General features: G+C 49.4%; 1 protein-coding gene across 12 annotated transcripts in view; it reads left to right on the top strand.

The window, feature by feature from the left end:
- Positions 1 to 2,727: 2,727 nt before the first annotated feature.
- Positions 2,728 to 11,409, top strand: part of SMARCA4 (SWI/SNF related, matrix associated, actin dependent regulator of chromatin, subfamily a, member 4) — an 89,266-nt gene continuing 80,584 nt past the window's right edge. For 9 of the 12 annotated variants that reach the window (XM_064570916.1, XM_045862994.3, XM_045862992.3 and 6 more), the window contains exon 1: positions 2,728 to 2,870. The gene's annotated coding sequence lies outside the window, so the exon portion shown is untranslated. The remainder of the gene's footprint in view (positions 2,871 to 11,409) is intronic. The other 3 variants (XM_045862985.3, XM_064570893.1, XM_064570902.1) reach the window with 1 other exon arrangement.

The raw sequence follows: 11,409 nt of genomic DNA, 5'->3' as shown, positions 1-11,409 counted from the left end.
AGTTATCAAGACAGTGTGGTCTTAGCTCAAGGGTAGACCTATCAATCAATAACAGAATATGGAGTCCAGAGTCAGACTCACACTTAAACAGTGAATTGATTTTTGACAAAAGTGCCAAGGTAATTCAGGGTGGGAGCAGACAATTTCAGGACTGGTGCTGGAACAACTAAATATCCCTACAGAAAACAGTGAACTTCAATCTTACCTCATGCCATACACAAAAATTAACTTAAAATGTATCATAGACCTAAGTGCCAAAGGCACCAGTTTTGCTCAAGCTGGGATTCCAGTGTACAGCCATGGAGCACTGGCCTATAAAATTGTTCCCAACAGACATCTTGTCCTTAAAGCAGGACTCTTGCTCCTCCCTTGCCACCATTCCCATGTCCCCATTGTCTCACCTGCAGAGAGAGCTGTTCACACTCTCACCTCTCAGGTCTATTCCTTCCGTTTCTATCTATTCTACCTCCAACTTCCTCCAACTTTACTTCTACCACCTTCACTCTAGTGTAGGCCACCGTCCTCTCCACCCTGGGCCATGGCAATGGCCTAAAGGGACTCATCACTTCCTGTCCTTCTCCTTCAGCCCAGGGGCCACCCTGCAGTATGAGCAACTATGGGAATCTCCTGATTAAAGCCTTTTAATTGCTTCCCACTGTGCTCCAGGAAAAGCTAAAGATCCTCACCACAGCTGACAAGGCCCTCCCTGCCCAGTGTTGCTGACCTCCCTCTCAGCCAAATGGGCCTTTCTGTTCCTACATTCTTTTCTTCACGGTCTTGGTATATCCTGTTTCCTCTACGCAGTGCCCTCCTTCTCCCTGCTCTTGCTCATCCTTTGGGACTTGGCCTAAGTGCCTCTTCCTTCAAAAGATCTGACTCCTCAACCCCAGGAGTGCCCCATGTTATGATCTCATTGCACCCTGGGCTTTTCTTCCATTGCGCTTACATTTTCCTATCACGTATTAGCTGAAAAACATGGGAGACAGTCAGCTGAGTTCATGGACAGTCCACACCATGAGCAGGAACACTGTCTGCTCAGTGCACCACTGGAGGCCAGGACCAGCTGTGTTTAGCATGTCAAGGACACTTAAGAAATACTACCTGAGGGAGAGATACTGAGGTTCAGACCCCACTTGCCCATCTACTGTGCGTTACTCAATATTATGAGCTAAGGTTCAGAAAACTTCCAGGTGGCCTGCTTTCATAGATTCCTCATAACCAGTCTGTGGAGGTGAGTGTCGTTATTGTTTCCAGTGCACAGGTGAAGAGAAGGAAAGTGTAGACCAGTCCAATTTTCCTGGCATCACCCAGCTACTGACCATGGAGTCAGGTTTCAAACCCAGGTCTTTTCTGCCTCCAGCATGAGATCTCACTGTCTACCCTCTACTGCAAGTGGCTCGGAAAGAAGAACGAGCTGATGCAGGTATGATACACACTTAATCTGTTATTATTCTTCCAATAAAAAAATTAAAGTATCATGTATGTAGTGGAGAGCACCACATGATGCATCGTTTATGTAGCTGTAGACGCCGGGAACACTAGTGACTAGAATCGGTAACAACTTTGCCATTAGTTTGAGAGGAGGAAGACAATAAAACCGGGCATCCAAGAAATGTGAAGGAAAAGGAAGCAGTGATCAAAAGGAGGAGAGGCTTGGGGTGGTTTGTCAGCTGAGACCTGAAAATGAGGAAGAGCAGGCCTGAGAGGCAGGAATAAGGACAGCCACAGGCCGTGGGACCTAACTTAGGGGAGCACTTGTCCACTTGCAGGACTAAAGGATGTGGCACTTTCAAAACACAGAGAGGCGGCCTAGGGGCTCAGGGCCTTCATACTTAGAACAAGAATCTGTCCCTCGCTGCTTTCACCTTTTGACTCAAACATCTTCCCAGTGATGCCTTCTCTGGCTGCCCCATTTAAAATTCCCGCGACTCTCCATGTTTCCATCTCAACACAATATATTTTACTTCTTTCTTTTGCCTCTTGCTTGCCTTCCCAGCAGAACTCCACAACGGTTGACATGGTTGTTTCGTCTGTGCGGTGCCACGGCACTTGCGTCTGCGGCTCAGCAGCAGGTCAAAAAAAATTTGCCAAACTAATAGTACTGGGTAAGTACTAAAGAAAAGGCGGCCACGATCGAGGCCCACCTGGCCTTGCCCAAGAGACCCCGCCATCCCCCGACCAGAAATAAATAAAAGCAGCTCCCAGACCCGCCCTTGGTCCAGGGGCCGCCTAGTCTCAGCCCCAGTCCAGCCTGCTCGCCTCCCGCCCTTACGCACGGCCTCGGGTCTTTCACTTTCGAGTCTCAAGGACCCTCGGCCACCCCTTCCCCGCAGACCCCGCCGCCATTCCATCCCATCCCCCAACCTCCCGTAGCAGCCGCGAGAAGCACCACCGCGACCGCCGCAGTGGCGCCCGCTCTGCGCATGCTCGGCAGCGTGGGGACGCAGCGTGAGGACGAAGACCCCGGTGCGCATGAGCAAGACCTTCCCGGACTGAGTGGGGTGGTACATCAGGAGAGCCAGCTCCCTCTCGTCCCGCCCACCTCCCCGAGGCCCCGAGCGGACGCGCACGCGCACTGGGAGCGGAAGGGCGGACGGGCGCGCGCACGAGGCCGGCCGGGCGGCGGAAGCGGGACAAGCCGACTGCGGGGGGGAAGGGGAGTTGGCGGGTGCGCGCGCAGCGGGTGCGCGGGCGGCGTGGGGGGGCGGCCGAGACGGGCGGGCGCGCGCGCGAGACTTACCCTCACTCGGCGGCGGCGGCGGCGGCGGCTTCTTTGTTTCGTGAGGAGAGGCGAGACGCCCACTCTGCCCCCGGCCCCGCGCGGAGGGGCGGGGGCGGCGCCGGGAAGGCGACGGCGCCGGCGGCTCTCGGTAAGGAACGCGGGCCGCGGGGGGAGCGCGGCGCGGGGCTTGGGAGGACGGTTTGAATGGAGCCGGGGCGCCGAGGGGGGAGGGGGCCGCCGGCGCCCAGAGCGGGGCTGGGGTACGGCGGCGCCCGAGGGTCAAGAAGCCTGGCCGGCACCGCGCGCGCGGGGAAGGCCACAGTGTAGCGAGGCCGCGGCGGCTACAGCATCCGCGGGCCGTGGGGTGGGGGCCCGGGCCGCGTGGAGGCCGCGCGCGCGCTCCCGCCGGGGTCGCCGGACAAAGCTCTCCGCCTGCTCGGCGGGCCGGAGTCCCGGCCCCGGGTCGCTGTGCCCGTCGCGGCAGCAACAATAGCAAGGCGTCGGGGCTTTTCAGGCTGCGTTGTAACGGGTCCGACCCGAATGTTGTCTTTTTGGGGAGGCTGCGGTCGGGGCTCAGTAGGAAAAACCCCAGATGAGTTCACTGTCGCCTGGAAACGAAAATTGGCAGTCCCTTTGGGTTAACCGACCTAAAATTTTATTTTAAAAAATCACGTATTCTAGATTTTCAAAGAAAAGTAAGTAACTCCCCAGTTCCTTGCAAGTGGTGACTTCAAAATGTTTGCCCTGAAGTGGGGAGTCTAGAACAAGTGGGGGAGAGCGGGTAGAACTGTTTGCTGTTGAAACCATTGTTTTTGTTTTGCATCCTTTCGCCTCCAGTTGATTTTCCAGATGAAGGCTTTTATTTAAAACGTGGGCCTTTCGGAGAGTGTTTGTTGTGGTCTCGAAGACACCCGTCTTGATTCCCCCTCCCCCCAGTGAATCCTTGGGGAAACTAGGGAATAAGTGCAAGAGCCGCTTCCTAGGAATTTGAAACAAGTTTTCAGTTTGAATTGCCAGACCGGAATGGAGTTTGATTCCCTGGGCTGTCTGTCACCTAGCTGTGTGACCTTAGATAAATAGCTTAATCTCTCTGAACTTCTTCGTTTCCTCGTTTGTGAAATGGGAATAATGCCACAAGTGGAGTTGGTAAAACCTGTAAAATGGTTCCTGGGAAGTGGAAAGTACCATTGTTACCGGCAGGCCCAATCTCCCCAAATATTTGTTGAGTCCCTACTGGGTGTTAGATGGTTGGTGGTTGGATGCTCCGAGGAGCCTCTCTAGTCTTGTAGGGGAACAGATGGTAAATGTGGGAACAACTCCCTGTGGCCTATCATGTAATCCTCATTACCCTTCCTGTGAGAGGAACACCGTGGATGCACAGGGGAGCAATGGGAGCCAGAGATCAGGGAGTTGTATGGAAGAGGGGACCTTTTCTCAGACTCAGGGAGGATGTCCAGGCTTGCATGTGACCACCTGGACCAGTCATTGCTCCCCACTGCTACACTCGCATATCACCTTGATCCTTTCCTGTGTAGCAGTTACCCCAGTTGTAATTACTCGTCCATTCTTCTCTGAGGGCCATCAGAGCAGGGGTCATGTCTGCTTGGTCTCCTGGAGTGTACCCTGGGTCTGGCCCATAGTAAGTCTTTAGGGAACATTTGTGGAATGAATGAGGAGACTCCTTGGGGGGATGGAGCAAGTATATGGGTGAAATGCTTGGCACAGGACTGGGCTTGAGTTGTAAGCAGTAAGTGTTAGTTGCTCTTGTTGGTTTTTTAACTTTCCAGGCCATTGTCCCCTGGGAATGAGGGTGTGGGGTGGTGGTTGGTGTGTGTGGTGGTGAGGACTGCTAATTCTAGAATCAGATCTCCTGAATTCACACCCAGCCTTCTAAATCCTAGCTTGACCTCGAGCAAGCATTTACCAGTAGGTCCCCCCAACTTGTGAAACAGGTATGACAGCGGGGCTACCTCACTTGTTGTAAGGGTTGAAAATAACATGGGAAGCTGTTTAACACACTGTAGTGCCCGGCTTATAGTACGCACTCAATTTATTGGAGTTAATGTTCTTTATACGTATGTATGTATATTTATGTAAGTCAATTATTTAAAGAGTGAAAAACATAATTTGGAGTCATCCTGTATCTCAGGAAGCTCAGGTTTGATGTGCTGGTTATATATATGTTCTAATTTAAAATCAATTCACATATAATTATGACAATAATAAATGCTCCTCCATGTGCCATGTACCTTTGTCATTCCTTTTGGACCCTCAAAACACTGGAGTTAGCCCTAGACCAGCCACTTGTCTTAGCTGTTTGTGGGATGTGGGAGGGATTAGGTGTATTGGGTGAGAACAACATTCTGCCAGTGAAGAAGCTGACATTTAGGGATATTTCTTCACCAACGGCTCTATTCAACCTTCTGGGTTCAAATTCTGGCTTTACCACTTTCCCTCTTGATGCCTTAGAGAAATGGAGGTGACAGTTCCTGGCATTTAGCGAATCCTCAGATGTGTCAACCAATTTTGGCTTCAGTCATTTAGGCTGCCATGGAACAGAGGGACCCATTCACACATGAATGGCGCCCCCAGCGTTGTGCAAGAAAAGGCCCAACCTCACATTACCCATTCGAACAGGTGGGCATTGAGAGCCTACCAGGAGCCAGGCCCTGATGGGGGCTGGGGATTCAGCCGGGAACAGGCAGACAGGGCCCCTGTTCTCATTTGATCATATCCCTCTCCTTAGTTGCAAAGGAGGATAGTAATGGTACTCAACTATGAGGATTGTTGCAAGGTCTAAACAACAATGACAACTGTAAAGTGCTTAGAACGGCGCCTGGCACACAGTGCTGAACAGTTGGTAGCTAGTGTCATTTATTAGGATTCCTACAACATCCTGGCAGGTTGAAATACAGAATATATTTTTGCCTTGCTGTAATAGTTCTGTATGTTTTCAAAGTAGTAGCAAAGGAATCAATTCTTCTATTTTGTTTTTAACAATTTAGAAATTGTAAGCTTGCACTTTCACCATAATGCACTGGAAAGAAGGAAATGTGTTTGGTGGCATGGGTTTTGGAAAATATCAAATGTTTGTTTCCCATCTCACATATTTCCTTGTAACTTGTAACATTGATTGGAACAGAGAGAATTGGAATTTTAAAAAAATTACGGGCGCCTGAGTGGCTCAGTCGGTTATGTGTCTGGCTCTTGGTTTCAGCTCCGGTCATGATCTCAGGGTTGTAAGATTGAGCATGGGGCTTTTCGCTCAGCAAGGAGTCTGCCTGAGATTCTCTCTTTCTCTCTCTCTGTCTCTCTCCCTCTCCCTCTGCCCCCCCCAAACAAACAAGTAAAACCTTTAAAAATAAATAAAAAATTAAAGGCATGTGCAAAACCTATAAAAGGGAAGTAACAGCTGCTGGAATATTGGGGGAAAATGTCTGAGGGGGAACACATCAGAATCGAGTCTGAGGCTAAATGGAGCTGCCATTGCTGTCAACCTTAAGGAGATCATCCCTAAGAAGTATAAGGCTCGGGCGCCTGGGTGGCTCAGTTGGTTAAGCGACTGCCTTCGGCTCAGGTCATGATCCTGGAGTCCCAGGATCGAGTCCCGCATCGGGCTCCCTGCTCGGCAGGGAGCCTGCTTCTCCCTCTGACCCTCCTCCCTCTCATGCTGTCTCTCATTCTCGCTCTCAAATAAATAAAATCTTTAAAAAAAAAAAAAAAGAAGTATAAGGCTCAGGGGCACCTTGGGTGGCTCAGTCGTTAAGTGTCTGCCTTCGGTTCAGGTCATGATCCCAGGGTCCTGGGATCGAGCCCTGCATCAGGCTCCCTGCTCCGCGGGAAGCCTGTTTCTCCCTCTTCCACTCCCCCTGCTTGTGATCCCTCTCTCGCGCTCTCTCTGTCAAATAAATAAATAAAATCTTAAAAAAAAAAAAGTATAAGGTTCATTAATATGATCAGAGTTTTCTGTTAACTGCATGCTGATCATACTACTTTTTCAGGACATGGATTTGATGGGCATGAGAAATTTGGCCACGAATCATCTTCATGTAAGGGAAAGGCCCTTGAGGGTAGTGCCAGATGTAGCTGGGTTTGCTGGGCACTTGGATTTCATAGGGGCAGAGAGAACGGAAGGGATGCATTGATTTCCCTCTCAATTCCCTTAGAGAAGGGGCTTTCTTTAGAAAACAGGTAACTGTTAGCAGGGCATAAACCAGCCCAGGCCTCTTCCAAGCCTTTGGGACTAGACTGGTACTCCAGGGTTTCCCTTTGGGACTGTTACTTTGTTATAAAGGAGGCATGTCTTTATTTGTGCATGTGGATACTTATTACGGGGAATAGTCTGGGTTTTGCTCAATGTGAAGTTCACCAGCCCAGTGTGAGATGAAAGGAGGATGGACCCTGTATTTAGTAGCGGTGGGCTTTAAAATGGCTCCTTGGGATGGTTTAAGTTCTCTTTTCGCTGGTAAGTCATGCCCCACTGGCTCAGGAAGCAGGTGGCTGCGTGGCAGTTGCTGCCTCACCTGTTACAGAGGGGACGGGGTTTGATGTGGGTCATCCTGACTTGCACCAAAAGTCCCACTAAAGTAGAATGTGGATGGGCTCTTCTTAATGGTGACACTGAAGCCCAGGGGTCCACTTGTTGTGCCCTGGGAGCTGCATCTGGGCCTGATGACTGCCAGTCGTGTCTTTGATCACAGCCTAGTCTGCTGTTGTGCTGAACACCCATGCCTGCCTCCCGGGAACACACCCTGGATACCCCTGCCTGTCAGAGTGCTTCTCTTTGCCTGCACTTTGCACCCTTTCAGGCTGTCGTCTGCCTTTTGATCCTCAGCCTAAATCAGTTACTCAAGCCTGGAGTCAGACAGACTTGAGGGAGGACTCTACTTCCTGTGTGATGTTAGACCAATAACTTAACCTCCCTGAGCAGAAAACTCCTGTTCCCTCCTGTTCCTCCCTCCAACCCCCTCTTACCCCACAGTCTCCCCAGTTGGCACCTCCAGTCACCGATACTGAACCAAGGGAGGCAAGTTGGAGCTGAAATCCAGCCTGGCTGGCTTTGCCAAATCTGGCTCCAAGGCTGGTCAGCCCCAAGGAAGGGACACCTTTTATATTTCAAAGGGCATTTGCTGGTTGAAGCCCTGGTGGATACCTTGGTCATCATTGACTCCTTTCATTCTTTTAACCTTACATCTATTCATCAGCATGTCCAGAGAAATCTTCTAAAACCATCATCAGACCATGTCACCGCCCTGCCCAGAACATTCCAGCGGTTTCCCCTTGCACCTACAGTAGACTTCTACCTCCTCACTGCTTGCCCTCAAGGCCTGTGATCTGCCCTCCCCACCCATCTCTGACTTCATCTGCTGCTACATCCCCCTTTCCTGTTCTAATCTAGCACAATCCCACACCAGGGCCTTTGTACTTGCTGGTCCCTCTGTCCATCAATAGCCACTGGCTCCCATTCCACTTCAGGTCTCTGCTTAGATTTATCCCCTCCCTAAGACCATCCCTGGTCACCATGATTGAAAGAGTAATTCCTGTCAGCTTGTTAACCCTGCTTGTTTTTTTTTTTTTTAAAGATTTTATTTATTTATTTGACAGAGAGACATAGCGAGAGAGGGAACACAAGCAGGGGGAGTGGGAGAGGGAGAAGCAGGTTTCCCGCAGAGCAGGGAGCCCGATGCGGGGCTCCATCCCAGGACCCTGGAATCATGACCTGAGCTGAAGGCAGACACTTAACAACTGAGCCACCCAGGCGCCCCCCTGCTTATTTTTTCATAGTACAAGTTCATGGCATCTCTCCCCCCCTCTGCCCCCCATCCGAGGAACATCATGTCATATTTATTTGTGTGCTTGCCTCTGTCACTCAGTTGTCAGTTCCATGAGGCAGGGATTTTGTTGGCTGCTGGATTCCCAATACCTGGTACCCTGCTCAGCACAGAGTTGGTTCTCAGTCAGTATTTGAGGTGGCTGGGAGGGCCTGTCACAAGTGAAACTGGGTGGGTGTAGGCACCATGCCTCCCTGGCAGTTCTTGCATTTTGTGCGCCCCTGTTGTGGGGGACTTCTCTCCCACCCTGTCCACAGGTTATGTGTTGTTCTCAGCGTTGAATATATAGCAGATACCTCAACAGACCCCGCAGTAGTAGACCACGACATCCATCCAGTGGGGCTTGACCAGCCTCAGAAAGAAGAAGAGAGTCTACCTGTGTTAAATGGGGAGCACAGTCAGGATAGATTTGTAAAGCTGGTTGGATTTACTTGATGTGTCTTTGCTGGGTCATGTCATGACTCCAGGTCATGTTCAGAAGAGTTTGGAAAACGCCCATCTAGTGGATAGATGGGATAGTGTTTGAATTCTCTCAGTGGAGACCCTGCATCTCCCTGCTGGATTAGAGCATGAACTCCCCAAGGGCAGAGAACCGGCTTCTCGTCATGTGTTCACATCTTCTGGTGTGTTGTAGATAAGGAGGTCCTCTTCAGTGGTTTTCAAGTGAATGAATTTTTTTTTTTTTTTAAAGGGCAGGATGTGTGGATTCCAATGAATAAAATGATACATAATTCCCAGTACTAAAAATAATACAGTAGACCCCCTTATCTGTGGGGGATTTATTCCAACACCCCCAGTGGATGCCTGAAACCATGAATAGTACTGAACCCTGTCTATACTGTTTTTTCTATAGATACATACCTGGAGTAAAATTTTTTTTTTTATTATTTTATTTTATTCTTATGTTAATCCCCATACATTACATCATTAGTTTGGAGTAAAATTTAATTTATAAATGAGGCACAGTAAGATTAACAATGTGAACATTAATAATAGGAAACCTCATTTAAATGGTATCGGGAGGACAGAAGGAGGAGCCCTCAAACCCTACCACTCGTCATCAATTGCAGACCCAACAGGAAAAGACCTACCTAACAAGTCACCTTGCAGGTCATAGTACTTTACTACCCCAGCTGAGGGAAAGGTTTTTCTTCTGCCCCAGCAACAGCCCAGCCAATGAGACTGTCATAACTCAGCCAGTGAAACGCTACTGCATTTCAGACTCCCTGTTTACTCCAGTGGACTTCTTATTTATAACAGCCCTCCTGACTTTTCCCTTTTCCTTCCGTAAAAGAGCATTCTTTGTTCTCTGGACTTACTTGCCTTTGGTTTTGCCATAGTTGCTTGTCCCAGATTGTAGTTCTCTGTTACTCCCGAATGAATGCATTTTTACAGGTGAATTAACTGACTTTTTTTTTTTTTTGGAAGATTTTATTTATTTGAGAGAGGAAGAGCCCGTGCACACGTGGGCACACAGGAGCCGGGGGAGGGGTAGAGGGAGGGGGAGAGGGAGAAGCCGATACCCTGCTCAGGACCCTGAGATCATGACCTGAGCCGAAGGCAGATGCTTAACTGATTGAGCCACCCGGGCACCCCTGACAGTTTTATTTTTAAGGTTAACAGCAACTAATAATAAAATGGAACAATTATGACAGTAATAGTGTAATAAAAGTTGCATGGGTGTTCTCTTTCTCTCTGAGAGCACCTTATTGTACTGTACTTGCTTGCCCTTCTTGTGATGATGTGAGATGGTAAAATGCTAGTGAGATGAGATGAAGTGAGTGAGGTGGGCGTTGTGACGTAGTGTTAAGCTACCATTGATTTTCTGGCGAAACTCAGCAGGAGGATCATCTGCGCACGGACCAGGGCTGACTATGGGTAACTGAAACTGGAAAGCGAAACCTGCATGGGAAAGGGGGGCGGGAGGAACTACTGTACTTGGTAACGGACAGACTCAGTGCGTCCACCCGATAAGACATTGTAATTAATTATCGTGACATGTTTTTTTTGTTTCTGAGGTGTATTCCTTTTTAAATGTAGGGCAAGGGGGCGCCTGGGTGGCTCAGTCGTTAAGCGTCTGCCTTCAGCTAGGGTCATGATCCCAGGGTCCTGGGATCGAGCCCCGCATTGGGCTCCCTGCTCTGCGGGAAGCCTGCTTCTCCCTCTCCCACTCCTCCTGCTTGTGTTCCCTCTCTTGCTGTGTCTCTCTCTGTCAAATAAATAAAATCTTAAAAAAAAAAAAATGTAGGGCAAGGTTTTACTACTTAATTATTTTGCAAGGAAAATGCTCAGCAGCCAGCATGGAACAGCTAGTGTTGGGGAAGCACTGTGTCAAGAATAAGCTATTTCCACGTGTTCCCTAAGACAGCAGATGCCTCATCCCACACATCCTTCCAGGTTCACAGACCAGTGTGCCACGTCTGGTCAGGTAGGAACAGTTTTCCTAGTAGAGTACTGGGGGGAAACCTCGTTTTGTAGTTTTAATGTAACAAATAAGACTGGTTGTGCTGAAGGCATCCTGCCCGGCCACTTTGGTCCGTCCGAGTACCCTGCCAAGTACCCTGCCGTGGCTGGACCTGTGTCTGTTGATGAAACTTGTAAGGGAACAAATTTCTCCATGCCCAAAAAGTGAAGTCGCAGCTCTCCTGGGGCCAAATTTAAGTATAATGCTGGTTTTCAGGCAAGATGGGGGAAAACAAACAAACAAACCAACAACCCATAATCTCAGCAAGCAGATTTTCAAGGGTCCCAATTTCCTGCTAGCAGTCTGTCCTGCTTCAGTGGCTGACCACCACTGTTCTTTTTATTTTAACTTTATTTCATTTTTTCGATTTTAATTCTGGTATAGTTGACATA

Source organism: Mirounga angustirostris, unplaced genomic scaffold (genome assembly GCF_029215605.1).
Source record: "Mirounga angustirostris isolate CCGP_5_RB_7025 unplaced genomic scaffold, mMirAng1.0.hap1 SCAF_1, whole genome shotgun sequence".
NCBI lineage: Eukaryota > Metazoa > Chordata > Mammalia > Carnivora > Phocidae > Mirounga > Mirounga angustirostris.
Note: the sequence above shows the minus strand (reverse complement) of the source record. Positions and strands in the feature narration are given on the sequence as shown.